At 50.3% G+C, this 17,500-nt stretch overlaps 3 pseudogenes; 1 reads left to right on the plus strand and 2 right to left on the minus strand.

The window, feature by feature from the left end:
- Nucleotides 1-2,312: 2,312 nt before the first annotated feature.
- LOC136634891 (5S ribosomal RNA) lies at nucleotides 2,313-2,435 on the minus strand (annotated as a pseudogene).
- Nucleotides 2,436-2,464: 29 nt separating this feature from the next.
- Nucleotides 2,465-2,587, minus strand: LOC136634990 (5S ribosomal RNA; annotated as a pseudogene).
- Nucleotides 2,588-15,681: 13,094 nt separating this feature from the next.
- On the plus strand, nucleotides 15,682-15,802 carry LOC136634736 (5S ribosomal RNA; annotated as a pseudogene).
- Nucleotides 15,803-17,500: the final 1,698 nt, after the last annotated feature.

A 17,500-nucleotide genomic window follows, 5' to 3' on the forward strand; every position in this document is an offset into this window, starting at 1 on the left:
AATTGTCCAATTTCGGTGGTAGCCCTGCTTTGTTTTGCCTTGAAAACGCCTCTCAATTTGGCTCATCAAACCAGCAGCCCTGGGCCCTCCTCTGAGCCGCCCGGCACCTGGTGGGTTAAGGAACTATTAAAGGGCTCCCTGGTGGTTGCATAGTGATCACATGACTGGACGCACACCATGTTTTTGCCTGTGCTCTGACCCCAGGCATGTAAACACAACCGCATTCTGGCAAGACATTGAATTCCCTGATTATGTAGAAGTTCTGGGCCGGCTGCCAGGCGGGAAGACCCTGGCTAACGCTTCCCTTGGCAAGACGCCCAGGTCTGCACTGACATGCCGGAGGTGGCCAGGGAGACACGCAGCCAACAGCAGGGGCAAAGCAGCGTGTAACGGCGGCTCACCGAGCAGCACCACTGCAGTGCTATGAGAGAAGGCACGCGCTTCCTGCCTTCATCCCCGTCCCTGGAGACTGACACACATTCCAGCACAAAACAGGCCTTTTTCTTGCTGCTGGCCAAAGCAAGCGCTTATCCACTCCTCTCCGGTGCCCCTCCAGCACTGATGGTATTTCCATCTCTTTCTATTTTGCACATAAATGAGGAGGAGGATGGTCTAGGTCAGGGGTGCCCAAACCCTGGCCCTGGGGCCACTTGCGGCCCTTGAGGCCTCTCAATGCGGCCCTCAGGGAGCCCCCAGTCTCCAATGAGCCTCTGGCCCTATGGAGGTTTGTTGGAGCCCACACTGGCCTGGGGCGACTGTTTGACCTCTCACGTGAGCTGTGGGATGAGGGCTCCCTCCACTGCTTGCTGTTTCACATCTGTGATGCAGTAGTAGCAGCAAAGGAAACGCCAGCCTTGCTTTGTGCAAGGCCTTTTATAGGCCTTGAGCTGTTGCAAGACCTTCATTCATTCATATAAGTTTATCTTTAATATATTCATTTATGTAAACTTATGTAAATTTATTCAAATTTTAAATGTAAACTAATTCTCCCCCCCCCGGCCCCCTACACATTGTTAGAGAGACGATGTGGCCCTCCTGCCAAAAACTTTGGACACCCCTGGTCTAGGTTCTCACACATTTAGCACTGGAACCTACTTTTTAGAATGAGAATCTGTCAGGACCCACCGGAAGTGATGTCATTGGAAGTGTCATCATCAAGCAGGAACATTTTTCACAATCCTAGGCTGCAATCCTACCCACACTTACCCAGGAGGAAGTCCCATTGACTATCATTGTTAAAAGCATCTTCATAGTAGCCTGCTAAAAGTACAGATCTGTGACATTTCCCCAAATGCAGTCACATACCACAGTAGCATCAAGTCTAATAAATATTGAAATGAATGGGGATCCACCTGAAATGGGCTCGTGACCCATTTAGTGGTTCCCGATCCACAGTTTGAGAAACACTGGTGTAGTGGTTTGGGAGTAAAGCTGCTGGTCTTTCTTGCCTCTTCTCCCTTTCCCTGGCTTTTGAAATGTGCCTGAAGATTACGGGGAATAGAGTGATATGCTAGAAAATCAGCACCAAGGTGGGCTTTGGCCAGGCCTAGCCTAATGACTGCCTGTTTAGGGGGTGGCATGATCATTCTTCCATGCGCTCTGAAAAAAAAACAGGGATCTGCAGAAAGAGCCAGGTGGTGTTGTGGTTTGGGAGTTGGACTTAGACCTGTAAGAGCCCAGTTCAAATCCCTGCTCAGCCACGAAGCTTCCTGGACCAGCCTCTCTCTCTCTCTCTCTCTCTCTCTCTCTCTCTGCCTCACCTACCTCACAGGGGTATTGTGAGGGGAGGGGAGAATTGCTAAGATTAATTCAAGCATCAGATCATGTGCACATTGGCATAGCTTTTCTTTTCATCAGTGCAGTTACATTCCCTGTTCATCCCCCACATCACCAATGCAATTATGTACAATGGTAAAACACTGCCCCCCCATTAAGCAATTTTAATGCCCAAAGGGCATCAAGGTCCATCAAGCAGCCACTTCTACCGCAACATCACCCCTGAAGGCTCTGCGCGCTGATTTCCAGGGGAAGCAGCTGCCCAGTGCAAGTTGCTACAGAGATTGGGCGTGAAAAAAGGAGGTTGCAGTGTGGAATGGTAAGGCTTTAACACTGCTGTGCCAAAATGGTTGGCAACCTTCAGTCTCGAAAGACTATGGTATAAGCCTACAGCACCCGGTCGTCCCAAGCGGTCTCCCATCCAACTACTAACCAGGCCTGACCCTGCTTAGCTTCCGAGATCAGACAAGATCAGGAGATAGTGTTCAGTATAGGGAGATGGCTGGCAACCTTCAGTCTCAAAAGACTATGGTAGAAGCCTACAGCACCCGGTATTCCCAAGCGGTCTCCCATCCAAGTACTAACCAGGCCTGACCCTGCTTAGCTTCCGAGATCAGACAAGATCGGGAGATAGTGTTCAGTATAGGGAGATGGTTGGCAACCTTCAGTCTCAAAAGACTATGGTAGAAGCCTACAGCACCCGGTATTCCCAGGTGGTCTCCCATCCAAGTACTAACCAGGCCTGACCCTGCTTAGCTTCTGAGATCAGACAAGATCAGGAGATAGTGTTCAGTATAGGGAGATGGCTGGCAAACTTCAGTCTCGAAAGACTATGGTAGAAGCCTACAGCACCCGGTATTCCCAGGCGGTCTCCCATCCAAGTACTAACCAGGCCTGACCCTGCTTAGCTTCCGAGATCAGACGAGATCGGGCATGTGCCACATCTGAGATAATTATCATTGGGCATCGTGGGCCAGAGTTTGGAGACTCCTGTTCTAGCCCATCACTCTTCTTTCCCCCACACTTCTCTGCTGATTCATTCACTTCTTTTGAAGAGGCTGTGCATCTTTCTTTACCCATAATGCAATGCCCCCCAACGATGGAGAGTCTACCACTTTCCCAGGTAGGTGGTTCCACTGCTGAAGAGCTTGTACCCTCTAGAAGTTCTTTCTAATGAAATCTCCCTTGTAATTGAAAACCCATTTGCCCTGGTGGTCCTCCCTCCAGAGTAAACCAATTTGCTCCCTCTTCCACATGACAGCCCATCAGATATCTCTAGATAGCTATATGTCACCTCTTAACCATCTCCAAATGAAACATGCCCAACTTCTTGAACCTGTCATCATAGAACAACACGGTGTCCAACATTCTGTAGACACTTGGGGATCGACACTGATCGCTGGAGATATTCCATCCCAATTCGGGGTGGGGGGAGGTTGTCAACCCTATTGCTCCGTGACCTTAACCCAGAATCCAGTTCCTGGCCTGACTTGCATCTCCAACTTGTCACCCCATCTTGCAACCAGTCTGTCCTTGGGGGTCAAACAGTCCAGAAGTCAGGATGGTGTGGTGGTTCAGGAGATAGATATGAAAGATTCAGATTCACATCCTGCTCAACCATGAAGCTTCTGGGGGGAGCTAGGGCCACTCTCTCTCTCTCTCTCACCTACCTCCCAGGGTTGTTGTGAAGGCAAAAGGAGGGATATGTACACTGACCTGAGCTCTGTGGAAAAATAAAAAAAAAATCAATAATTTATTGAACTGGTAACTGGTCTTGAACTGGTAACAGCCTCTTCATTCCCTTTAGGTACTCTGTAAATGAACAAGGGGGGAGGCAGAAACCCGGCCCCAGCACTGCCCTTCAAAGCTTTCAGCTCATCACCAAAATGCATTCAGAGCCCCCACATTCACCAGCCACACTGAAGGCTGCAAAATGATCTCTATATACACCAGGCATGGTGTGTGATCACCCCCTAATCGCACCGAACTGACTCATTGTGTCTGCCATAATCGTGATCCCTGCCGAGTGAACCTGGGGTTGCAGTACAGCTAGGACGGGCATGTGAGCCACCGAAGCCTACCAAATTAATCCAGCTCCAAGATAATGGGAGGGTGGCAGCCAGAGAAGCCTTGAAAGGGGGAGGGGGAAGATAGCAGCTCATTTTCATGACAACGGCCACCAAGAAAAGGAACTGGCTCTCCCAAGAGACTTCCCAGGGCTTCCAATCAGAACAGGGATGGAACGCTGTTCAGTTCAGCAGAGGGGACCGGCCTGGAAGCCTATATTGTCTCCGAAGCCACAGTCTCCGAAGCAAGCAACCTGCCAGTTCTCCTCCATTGGCCCAAATTGGCTGGTGGTTTAAAAATCCAGGATGCTGGGAAGAGAACGGTGAACAGTTGCGGTGACGGTGGTGATTGTGAGGGAGTGCAAATGTGCATGTGTGTGTTTAAAATCAGACATACTTTCAGGATCCTTCTTGCAATAAGGGGCATGTGTGCAAAAGGTGTGTGTGTGTGTGTGTGTGTGTGTGTGTGTGTGTGTGTGTGTGTAACTGAATATTCAGAATCCTCCATTTGATTTCTTGGTTATTTACTTTCATATCCCACCTTTCGTCTCAAGGAAGCTCTCGAAATGTAACTGGAATCCACAGAACCCCATCATAAAATCATGCCAAAATTCAAACCACAGTCAGAGAGACGGACAGCACAGTCCAATGCACGTCTACTCAGATGGGGTAAGATCCGTTGAGTGCAATGGCCCTTACTCCCAGGTAAGTGTGCATAGGGTCATACCATGGGAAACACAACATCAGCGGGCACCAGTCGTTCTCCTTGTTGAAAGAGGCATCTACTGGACAAAATAAATAAGCCATTATCTCAGGCAGAAGACTGCTGGAGGGATGCCCCACTGCCCATGTGCCTGCACCCACTTTCTGGATTGGAATAGGAAAAGGAGGACAAAGAGGAAGTGTGGGGGACAGAAGAGTGATGGCTGGCAACTCTCCTGTCTTTCAAACTACCTCTTCCTTTCTGCCCCCCTCTTCCTTTTCCAACCCAGGGCGTGAGAGGCGCAGAGACCAGCACATCAGTAGGTAAGAACCTAAGAAGAGCCCCGCTCGATCAGGCCAAAGGCCCATCTAGTCCAGCTTCCTGTATCTCACAGCGGCCCACCAAATGCCCCAGGGAGCACACCAGATAACAAGACCTGCAAGGCATTCTGGGAATTGTAGTTAAGAACATAAGAACAGCCCCACTGGATCAGGCCAAAGGCCCATCTAGTCCAGCTTCCTGTATCTCACAGCGGCCCACCAAATGCGCCAGGGAGCACACCAGATAACAAGACCTGCAAGGCATTCTGGGAATTGTAGTTGAGAACATAAGAACAGCCCCACTGGATCAGGCCATAGGCCCATCTAGTCCAGCTTCCTGTATCTCACGGTGGCCCACCAGAAACCTCCAGAAGCACACAAGACAGCAAGCTACCTGCATCCTGTTGCCATTCCCTTACACCTGGCATTCAGAGGTAGCTAAGTGGAGCATCATCATTAGACATGCTGACACAGGCACTGAGAAGTCTTGGCTCAGCCCTGGCAAAGACCCAGACCTGATCTGGACATCCTTTCAATCTGGACAAGGCTGCTGGGCCCAGGGTGGGGGATCAATGCAGTCAAGACTGCTTCGGTCATGACTCTTGAGTGGCACATCCTGCAAAGCAGAACAGATCCCTGCGTTCTGCGATGGCAGGAGATAAGCAAACGCCAGGAGGCTTTCATCCAAGCAAACCTGCACGGGCTTGTGCTGTCAGCCTGGGGAGCCTTTCTCTAGCCTGACACATGGAGAACATCATCTCACATCAGTGACTGCTACAGAATGAGACAGCCGCCTCATCACCTCTGGCCCCCATATCGTTCTAGCCACACTGCCAGTTGCCACCTCTTTGTTTTGTCGTGTTAACTGTCCGAGCGGCCCAAATGAAGCGGTTGCCGTTTTATCGGCCCTGACCCTTCTTCCTTGCCGCTTTGCAAGCCAGCATTTTTTCGATTGCCACCGTCCTCGTTCTCGGTGATCAATGGCATTGTGATTCCTTGTTGAAGAACCAGAGCAAAACTTGTCTGTTGAGCACAAATCAAGGCTTTGGGGCATAGCTATGGGGCTATGGTGGCATCTGGTTACCATTTCTGGCCACTCATCAACGAGAGGAGGGTGGCTCCTTGAAATGCTTCATTAGAGGGCTTTGCTGCCCCCCCATCCCCCGGTATGTCAGTGGAGAGTGTCATGAATATGTACAGTTTAGGCCTAGGTTAGCATGTGAAGCCTGACCCAAACTAAGTCAGTAACGGAGAAGTGGCTAGCAGTTCCTAGCTGCAAGAATGTGAGTAAACAAACACAACAAGAGGAATATTTTTAAAACAGGACATCAGCACAGCTGCTGTGCCAGAGGTGCAGATTTTCGAGGACTGTGTACAGATGTCTAGAGATGTCCCCCAGTCTGCAGTAGCCTGCCCACCTCTAGTAGCACTCTTCCATGCAAAACTAAGTGAGTGCTGATGGCTTCCGCTTTTGTATTCTCCAGCTGGTTGAAGAAGAGAAGGGGAAAAGCTGGTGCACATAGTGGTTAAAGACTCGCAGCCCAATCCTATGCATGTCTCTTCAGAAGTAAGTCATGTTATAGTCAATGGGGCTTAGTCCCAGGTAAGTGTGGATAGGTTTGGGCTGTCAGTTGCATTCCCGAAATAACGCAAGTGTATCTCTATGGGCACCAGTATAGTACCAGTACTGTACAGTACAGTACCAGTACCAGTTTAACCTGGGCCACTTTATTATACACAAGTGACAAATTTTTAAATCATGAAACCTGCCGAGCACAACGTTTGTCCTCACAACAACTCTGCAAAATAGGCAGTGATGTGCAGTGAAGTCTCGGGCTGGGGAGGTCATGCCACAAGGCATTTTGGGGGCTACCCAGAAGTTCCAGCACCTGCAAAATTGCAGCAGATGCTGCGTCGGAACTGCCGCAAGCTCCAGTCACTTGGAAAGTCAGAGAGTCTCTCTCGGAGCGACTAGAGCTTGCAGAAAGCGGTGGCTCAGCCTCTCTCGTGATCATGCAAACACCCAGACACTGGATGAATGAGTGCGTAGTCACAAGGGAGGCTGAGCTGATAGGACAGGGGAGGCCCTGCCTCCCCTGACCACGTCCCTCGAGATAGGTGAGGCTGAGAGATCGTGGCTGGCCTGAGTTCACCCAAGAAACTTCATGGCTGAGCGGGGTTTTGAACCTGGATCTTCTAGGTCTAAGTCCAAGTTCAGAACATGCAAAGGATCCGGCCATAAGGGATTTTTCTCAATTATAATTACGGGCCCAAAACAGAGATGCCTGCGTTGGCTCGGTCATGTCGTGAGAATGGATGATGGCCAGATCCCAAAGGATCTCCTCTATGGAGAACTAATGCAAGGAAAGCGCCCTACAGGTAGACCACAGCTGCGATACAAGGACATCTGCAAGAGGGATCTGAAGGCCTTAGGAGTGGACCTCAACAGGTGGGAAACCCTGGCCTCTGAGCGGCCCGCTTGGAGGCAGGCTGTGCAGCATGGCCTTTCCCAGTTTGAAGAGACACTTGGCCAACAGACTGAGGCTAAGAGGCAAAGAAGGAAGGCCCATAGCCAGGGAGACAAGACCAGGGACAGACTGCACTTGCTCCCAGTGTGGAAGGGATTGTCACTCCCGAATTGGCCTTTTCAGCCACACTAGACGCTGTTCCAGAACCACCTTTCAGAGCGCGATACCAGAGTCTTTCGAGACTGAAGGTTGCCAACACAATCCTATCCAACTTTCCAGTGTTCCCAAGGAAAGGGAACAAACATTCCCTTATCTAAAGGAGGCCTCTGGAGCTGCCCCCCACCACAGGATGAGCCCATGCCCCATTGGTTGGCTGCACCAGTGCTAGAAAGTTGAATGGGATTTGGCCTGTAGCCTCATATTGGCACATATTTTCTTTTTCACATTTTTATATCCCCCTTCCTCCAAGGAGTTCAGGGTGGTGTACATAGTTCCTCCCCTCCTGCTCAGCCACGAAGGTTGCTGGGGGCCCTTGGGCCAGTCACCCCCCCCTCAGCCTCACCTACCTCACAGGGCTGTCGCGAGGACAAAACAAGCGGAGGGAACCATGTACAACTTCTTGAGCTCCCTGGGCAAAGGGCGGCGTAAAAATGTGAAAAACAAAATAAAATCTCTCCCTATTGCCCTGCAGATTCCTGATCTTGTCTGATCTCGGAAGCTAAGCAGGGTCAGACCTGGTTAGTACTTGGATGGGAGACTGCCTGGGAATACCAGGTGCTGTAGGCTTCTACCATAGTCTTTCATGACTGAAGGTTGCCAACCATTCCCTATACTGAACACTATCTCCTGATCTTGTCTGATCTCAGAAGCTAAGCAGGGTCAGGCCTGGTTAGTACTTGGATGGGAGACCTCCTGGGAATACCAGGTACTGTAGGCTTATACCATAGTCTTTCGAGACTGAAGGTTGCCAACCATTTTATCTGAAAACATCAGAGGAAAAGTTGAACTCGAGATGTGCCGTGTTGAGTGGAGAAGCATATACCAGCTGAACTGCCCTGTGGAGATACTGAAAAAGGAGAGACAGGAAGGAAATTAGGAATTGTGCGGCCCACGGTCTTCTGCATGGGAAGTTCTTTGTTGATGATGACACTAGAGTCCTGCCAAAGAACCTAATGAGAGATTCATGAGAGAAGAGCCTATGGTTACACTCCATGCCTCCCACAACTGGTAGCCTCCCCCTTTAGCTGGTCCTAAACCTTGCACAGTGAATTGATGATGGAGATAGGAATGATTATTCTGCCACGGCCTTCCCATGCAGCGTATTTGGCTGGCACCAGAAAACCGGGACAAGAAGAGCAAGGTGATGTTGGGGGGGGGGAGAGATCAGAGCCTGCAAAGTGCAAAGGGGCAGCTGCATTTTGGTTAACAGGAGCTGCAAGGAGCAAGATCTCCCACTTGGGGAGATCTTCTGCCCCAGAACTACTGGAAGTCCTCTCAGTGCCCTAATTTGGCACCTGCAGGGTAGAGACAGGGAGGGATTTGCTCTTTTCCTTCATGCTTTTTTCCCGCTGAAAATTCACATTATAAAATTATTTATTACTTTAATGATGTCATTATTCAATGCGATGAGCCAGCAGTAGGCGCCAAAATTTCCCACAGTGGCCTCTTTGGAAACCCCAAAGCCGCTAGGGGGTGTGCATACGTGTGATCTGTGTTCATCTCTCTGGTAGATGTGTGCATGTCCAGAGGAACTCCCTAGGTTCACATTAAACACAGATGACCTCCCCTGTTCTTTGATTTTGGTTTCATATTTTTGTATTTCGTGGCTCAACCAGTAATGTGGGTCTTTTGGCTCACGCTTCCAACCTTCTCGAGTAGAACATTATTTTCTTTGCTAGAGGCAGGAATGTTCTTGGGTCGACTTGCCCATGAGGCAGTAGCCTTAAGTGGTGAGTTGGCAAGGTTGCCTTCCCTCCTCCAGTGCTCCTTGAAAGGAAGAACAGAGAGGAGATGTAGAGGAGAGTTGGTGGGCTAGACTGTCTCATTTTGGCACATTCTGGCCCACCACTCTTCACTCCCCCAGACTTCCTCTTTTGCTCTGTTCTCTTCCTGTTCATATGCAGGAAGCAGAAACAGAAGCATCACAGAGGGGGGAGGTGGGCAAGAGGTGGGTACCCCTGCATTACCTAAGACAACCAACTCAGTTGGCCTCCCAGATGGGGCAAACCTGCCTCATCTTGGGGGGCAACAAATTCCATACGTTTATGACACATGATATAGAGAAGGCTTCCGTTTTGTCTGCTTGGACTCGATTGCCAGTTGGACACCCAAAAGTTTAACTGAAAGACTCTCCTTCCACTTCGTCCACAGCTGTTCTCGATCCTATGTAAAGCTCCCACTGATCAAGCCTTTCCCCCCAAGCAAAGGCACTCCAATCCCCCCTCCCCGATCATTCCAGTTGAGCTCCTCTGTACTTGATTTCTAACTGGGGATAATCTGAGGATTGTGGGTCTGGCACAAAGGGACATGCCCATATTACATTGCTACCTACATAAGAACATAAGAACATAAGAACAGCCCCACTGGATCAGGCCATAGGCCCATCTAGTCCAGCTTCCTGTATCTCACAGCGGCCCACCAAATGCCCCAGGGAGCACACCAGATAACAAGAGACCTCATCCTGGTGCCCTCCCCTACATCTGGCATTCTGACTTAACCCATTCCTAAAATCAGGAGGTTGCGCATACACATCATGGCTTGTACCCCATAATGGATTTTTCCTCCAGAAACTCGTCCAATCCCCTTTTAAAGGCGTCTAGGCTAGACGCCAGCACCACATCCTGTGGCAAGGAGTTCCACAGACCGACCACGCGCTGAGTAAAGAAATATTTTCTTTTGTCTGTCCTAACCCGCCCAACACTCAATTTGAGTGGATGTCCCCTGGTTCTGGTATTATGTGAGAGTGTAAAGAGTATCTCCCTATCCACTCTGTCCTTCCCGTGCATAATTTTGTATGTCTCAATCATGTGCCCCCTCAGGCGTCTCTTTTCTAGGCTGAAGAGGCCCAAACGCCGTAGCCTTTCCTCATAAGGAAGGTGCCCCAGCCCCGTAATCATCTTAGTCGCTCTCTTTTGCACCTTTTCCATTTCCACTACATCTTTTTTGAGATGCGGCGACCAGAACTGGACACAATACTCCAGGTGTGGCCTTACCATCGATTTGTACCTAGAGATGCTCTTGCAGACATACACACACCCCCCCACATTGTTCTTCCTTTCCTCCAGCCTTTGCCCTTCCATTTCCTTTTTCCTGTCCACCTCTTTGCCGACAACACACCTGCTGAATTATTTACCAGCCCCACTGACATAAGAACCCGCAAAAGACTGGCACGTCAGAGCCACAGGAGACTCTGCCCAGGAGAAAGAACAGAGAGGGAAAGAGGAGGAGGAGGAGGAGGAGGAGGAGGAGATGCTTAATTAAATGCAACCTGCCCCCCCTGCCCCTCCACCAAATAAAATGCTTCCAGGCAAAACCTTCTGGGAGAGCCAGCCCCCCCCCCCCCCGTCACCATGGCACCTGGAAAAGACAAGCTGAGTGCACGGCTAATGGCTTCTGCTGGAGAAGTGCGGGTCTTTCCCAAGACCGTTTGATGCTATTCTGAGACCCACGTGGTCCTGCCGTGGGGAGATGCTGCTGCTACTCTCTCTCTCTCTCTAGTGTTGTGCACCAGGATGGAGCAGCAAGTCTGTCACAGCTGAAACATCTTTTCCCGGTGCCAGAGCTTTCGTGTGCCACATATTGGAGCATTTTCATTCATGCGCCTCGGCGTGTGTCTGTTGTTCTTACTCTGCCAGGTGGTGCTAATGGCCTTAATGAGAACGGGGGCACATCATCAGATCACTGAATGGTTAAATGTGCCATCTCCCAAGACACTCCAATTATCAGACACATTTTAAACAGGCAAGGAGCTTAGAGCGCGTGCTGGCACCAGCAAACCCACAGGATCTCAAAGGGCAGATCTATCAATGGCTCCTAACTCTAACTTCAGTGGCGGTGTGCCTTCAGCTCCTGCTTGTAGCCTTCCCCATGGTTGGCCACTGGGAAACAAGACTCTGTATTCAACGGGGCTTGGGAATGATCCACCAGGATTTGTCTTATGTTCTTATGATCTGCGACCATCTTTTCCTTTCTGTAGCACAGGTGGGGAAAGGCTTTGAAAATGCATTCAGGCTTCCTCTTAGCTCCAGGTTGTCCACCTCATTTGAAAGCACTCTGGATTCCAGAGAGCCAGGATGATGTTGTGATTTGGGAGTTGGAGCTAGACTTGCAAGGTGCGGGTTCAAATCCCTGCTCAGGCATGAAGAGTTCTGGGTGACCTTGGACCAATCACTCTCTCTCAGCCTCACCTACCTCACAGGGTTGCTGGGAGGACAAAAGGAAGGAATCATGTACACCACCCTCGGTGGAAGGGCAGTATAAAAATGCGGGGAGAAAATTCCACCTTGGATCTACCCAGTGAACTGCATCATAGGAAAATTATGGTGACCAGAGAGCAGGGTTATCAAGTCTCAGCGCATGACTGAACGGTTCACAGGTGTAGAGTGAGCCTTCACAAAGCCTGAAAGAGGAGTGAAATGCCAGGGATATGAGAACCAAGGAACGGAGGAAATCAAGGAAGAGCTGGTGGAACACAGTGCTCAAGACCTGAGCGGCCAAGTCCAGGCTTTCAAATCTTGCTCCTGCCACAAACCTGTTAGGTTCAGGGCAAATCGGATGGGTGGCCTGAGACAGGATGATGCTCAGGCTCTACACTGGCAGAGGCAGAAGAAGGTGTCCGCCAGAGGTCTTGTCCCACCTCACCTCATCACTGCTTCACCTCTCCACCTCCTGCCTCTGTGCCTGCCATTTCAAAAAGGCGGAGCAGGCAGGGGAAAGAGAGAGGGAAGTGGGAGGAATAGAGTGGAAGGCTAGAGTGTCATCAGTCTAGCCCAGCCATTTTCAACTGGTGTGCCGCGAATGGTCCCCAGGTGTGCCGCAGGAATTTGGGTCATTTATCAATAGGACCATTGGGGGATATGAGCTTCCATTGACAGCACAGTGTGCCTTGTCAATTGCCAACAAGCTGATGGTGTGCCTTGACCAGTTTAGTGCCTTGCCAGTGTGCCGCAAGATTAAAAAGGTTGAAAATCACTGGTCTAGCCCACCGCCCTCTCTGAATTTCAAAAAGGCAGGGAGAGGGAACCAGGAACCGGGGGGGGGGGAGAGGATGAGGAAGTTTGGAGGGTAGATGTTGGAATCTGCAAGGCAGGGAAGGTTAATGGTTGTTGAGCTCTGTGCGCCCACATTTGCAGTGGGGGAGGGAGGCAATTTCTGTCTACTTGCTGGCACCAGGGGCTTGAGCTGGGCCTGGTTAACCCCTGTTTTTCAAGTCTGTCTTGTGGCATGGGGATAATATTATGTAGCCAGAAGGGCTACATCTAGAGAAATAAAGGCAAAACCTTTTGCTAACTCAGAAATACACATGCAAAATGTTCTGAAATAAGCTCTTTTCTGATGGGCTTGAGAGGGTTCAGACTTTGCTCCATACACATCCCTAACCGTATCCATCAGGCTCCTCTAGAGAGACTAGGTGCAGCCTCAATTCCCCTCTCCCCCAGCCACTGCTAGGTCTTGCCCTTCTTCTTCCAGGCTCCCCTCCACTCTTTGCAGCTCAGACTCTGAGCTTCAAGAGACCTAAGAGTCCTGCAGCCAGATGTTCTGGCACCCACCAGGTTCAGTCCTCAGCACCTCCAAGTGCAGCTTGAAAACAGAATCCTAAAACCCTACAAAGCTGCTGCCGATCAGGGTCGACAATCCCGATCCTGCTGAACCAACCCTCAGACTCACCTTGAGGTCATGGATGCATACCTGCTTCCCATATCTCTACGGGGTGCCTAGATCTGTCAGAGGTTTGCTGAAGCCAGTCGGAGCAGACGGAGCCAAAGTGAATGAAAGAGGAGCGCATTTCGGCCTTGATCTTTGAAACCCGCGAGTCTGTTTGAAACTCGTTTGAATCCCCCGAGCAAAAGAAGAGTCCTGATTTGTCTGGTTTGAAGAGTTTTAACTTCTCTGCGGTTCTCCCCAGCCCATAAATTTGCACCTGTCACCTGCAGCTGGGTCTCTGCATGCCGAGACCCGCTTCTGCACTGATGGAAAACCAACACCAGGTTCACCAAAAGGTTCTCCAATCCACACCCAAACCCCATGTGCCAAAATGTCGCAAACAGACAAAGACTTTGGATGGTGTTCTTGCTGCTTTTCTCAGGGCTCCAGGCATCAGGACGAGGGAGCTTCCTAGTGAAGGGAGCCTGGCGGAAGCCGCAGGAAGCTCAAGATCGACATGCGGATATCAGGGTGATCTGGGGCAGATGGATCCAGGTCTCAGGCTCACAATCGCTTCCACAACAGCACGTGAAATGAAATTGCAAAGAAAAAATGGCCAACATCTCTGCCGTAACTGTAACACCTGTGCTTTGGTTGGCTGCCATTGACCAAGACTCTGTGCAGCAGAGCTGGTCCAAATCAGAGATTACATTACAGCAGTGGTTCTCACGCATTTAGCACCAGGACCCACTTTTTAGAATGAGAGTCTGTCAGGACCCACCGGAAGTGATGTCATGACTGGAAGTGACATCATCAAGCAGGAAAATTTTTCACAACCCTAGGCTGCAATCTTACCCAGGAGTAAGTCCCATTGACTATCATTGTTAAAAGAATATACATAGTAGCTTTTAAAAGTACAGGTCTATAACACTTCCCCAAATGCAGTCACATACCATCTTAGCATCAAGTCTAACATATTAAAAATAAAATATTGAAATGAATGGGAACCCGCCTGAAATTGGCTCGTAGCCCACCTAGTGGGTCCTGACCCACAGTTTGAGAAACACTGCATTACAGAGATTACATTACAACCCCCAATATGCAGCCAGTCAATATATAGATTTGTCCTTGTAGAGGCAGGTTGCAACTCACTGCATGCTATGGATCATTTGGCTCCATCCCTTGAGCTGCCATCATGAATTTGGCTCCAACTGGTGGATGGTGGGGGTTCCAGGAATGAATCAACATCTATCCCCAAACACTGTTCACCCCTATGCTAAGACAGAGGGAGTTGCCCAGTTTGGGGGCATCAGTTGTCCCTGCCTAGAAACAGCTCAGATCCCTTCAGGACTTGTTACCCGGCAGAGTGCTGCATGAGGATGGAGGACTGAGCTGTGAGCCATAACTTGCATGCATTTGCCCCTGCAGAAACACAGGCCAACACACATTGTGCTGCCTTAAATGTTAGACCAATCCCTAGGTATATTTGCGGAGGCCTATTCCAAAAATGACATTGGTTTTGCCCTATCACATCTAATTTCAGACATGTGGCATAGCTTCTTCAGTGCATGGTTCAGGCAGCTTCCTTGTGAGGAAACCATGGCCTAGGCTTCCTCATGAGGAAGCTGCTTGAACCATTATGGGGCTATGCTGTATCTCCAAAACTAGACACGATAGAGCAAAGCTGATGCCATTTTTGGAATCAACAGCCCAAATTCATATAAAAACATCAAATCTTAGGGGGGGGGGAAGTTTCTCTGACCTTCAATTTTGCAGGCCTGTGATAATTAAAGACAGCAGAAGAGCCCCACTGACTTAAATCAAGAGCTCATCCAGCCCAGCATGCAATGGGGCAACCAGACACTTCCGGGCAGGCCAGTGTTTCAGGTTGTTGGGTAGCCCTGAGGCTATCCATCCATTACGGGTTACAAGCCATGATGTGTATGCGCAACCTCCTGATTTTAGAAATGGGCTATGTCAGAATGCCAGATGCAAGGGAGGGCACCAGAATGACGTCTCTTGTTATCAGGTGTGCTCCCTGGGGCATTTGGTGGGCTGCTGTGAGGTACAGGAAGTAGGACTAGATGGGCCTCTGGCCTGATCCAGTGGGGCTGTTCTTATGTACCCATGGCACTCCTCTGCTGGTGCACCAGGCACTGTCACCAGCTCCCAGGGTACAGGGGGCAGCATGGAAAAGTAGACTCTTCATCAGTGCCCGAGCTGGCCAAAGCCTGATTCCACCCCGAGTAAATCTCTCCCTGCTATTCTTTTCCAGCAACTGGGAATCAAGGGTCTGACCTTGAAGGGTCCAGGCAGCCACCAAGATCCCTACCCATCCTTCATACAATAGGCAAGGTGTGTTAAAACCCAGGGGTGTGTCATACATAAGGTTGCAGGCTGGGTGCAGCCCATGGAAGCTCTTTAATTCTTGTGCCCAACGTTACATATATGCAACAGGGATCAATACGCGGGCTGGGCAGAAATGGGTTAATGGCATCATGTTACCCTGCACATGCCTGATCTCGTCTGATCTCAGAAGCTAAGCAGGGTCAGGCCTGGTTAGTACTTGGATGGGAGACCGCCTGGGAATACCGGGTGCTGTAGGCTTATACCATAGTCTTTCCAGACTGAAGGTTGCCAACCATCTCCCTATACTGAACACTATCTCCCAATCTTGTCTGATCTCGGAAGCTAAGCAGGGTCAGGCCTGGTTAGTACTTGGATGGGAGACCGCCTGGGAATCCCGGGTGCTGTAGGTTTCTACCATAGTCTTTCCAGACTGAAGGTTGCCAACCATCTCCCTATACTGAACACTATCTCCCGATCTTGTCTGATCTCAGAAGCTAAGCAGGGTCAGGCCTGGTTAGTACTTGGATGGGAGACCACCTGGGAATACCGGGTGCTGTAGGCTTCTACCATAGTCTTTCGAGACTGAAGGTTGCCAACCAACCAACAGCAGGCAATAATAGAATGCTATTTGGCCTGGGTATGAAATGAGTTTGACACCCGTGTAAACTACTAGGTTAGACATCCTTGGCCGATTGCACAGTCCCCTCCCTCCCATCCTTCTAACCCAGGGTGGGGAGCCACACAGATCCTCCTCCACAGGTTTCTCTGCAGCCGTGCCCCTCTCTCCAGCGCTCTCAGATTGCTTCACCCCTTAGTGCTGGCAAGACGCCGAGCTTTGCGAGATTGATGAAAGAAAACGCCATCACACTTTCAGAAGCCTGGAAGGTGGTGAGGATAGAGCTGGGCCCGAGGCAGAGAAGATCCCGAACTTGCTTCTGTCTCAAGGGGAGAGGGTTGGCACTTTTGAGATGAAAGCTCTCTGGCTGGGAACACCTCGCCCTCTGGCGCATCACGGCTCCTTGCAATTTATCGAATGACAGAGATGACAGGTGTTTGGTAGCCTAGGAGGACCAATTCAACAGGGTCGATGATGGGCCAGAACAGCAGCTTTCTTCACCCAGCGTCTTGCCTCTGGGGAAGGGGCTGCAGCGCAGAGGGAGATGGGAGTAAGGCAAGCTGGCTCAGTTTGTTGGGGTTTCATATAAGCATTTGCAGCCTACCTTACCACCCTATCACAAAAGGGGCCCAAGGCACACTACAGACAGATCAACTAAAGTCCCAAATACAAGAGCATCTTGGATAATGAGATGAACCAGCCCACTCAGGAAGCAGCAACTGTTACCCTGCACATGCCCAATCTTGTCTGATCTCGGAAGCTAAGCAGGGTCAGGCCTGGTTAGTACGTGGATGGGAGACCGCCTGGGAATACCAGGTGCTGTAGGCTTATATCATAGTCTTCCAAGACTGAAGGTTGCCAACCAGCCCACTCAGGGTAGACCAGGGATTCCCAAACTCCTTACCTTGGTGACCCACCGCCTCTGCTGCGGTGGATCTGGGGCGGGTCAAGGCCAGGAAGCTACAGGGTAATATAGCACGTGACCTGGAGGTTGCTTCCAGCTGACTTTCTTCATTGGCTGCATTGCACCGTGTTTTTTTTAAGTGTGTCTCACAACCCCCTGGTGGGTCGTGAGCTGGTGTTTGGACCAGGAAGCTGCAAGGTTGTCCAGGGTGCAACATGGCCAATGAAGCGGGTCACCAAACTTTTTCACCCTGGTCATGCCCGTGACTCACCAAAAATCAGGTTGCACCCAGTTTGAGAAACACTGGGGTAGAGTGTTCTGGACAGATGGATCAAGAATCTACTGATGAAGGCAGGTTTGTAGGCTCACCAGAGGCCTTACTTCAAGAGCCCTGATCTCAAGAGATGGCTCAAGCAGCAACTTGGGAACAACACCT

The sequence above is a fragment of the Tiliqua scincoides genome, chromosome 14 (assembly GCF_035046505.1).
Source record: "Tiliqua scincoides isolate rTilSci1 chromosome 14, rTilSci1.hap2, whole genome shotgun sequence".
NCBI classification, from domain to species: Eukaryota; Metazoa; Chordata; class Lepidosauria; order Squamata; family Scincidae; genus Tiliqua; species Tiliqua scincoides.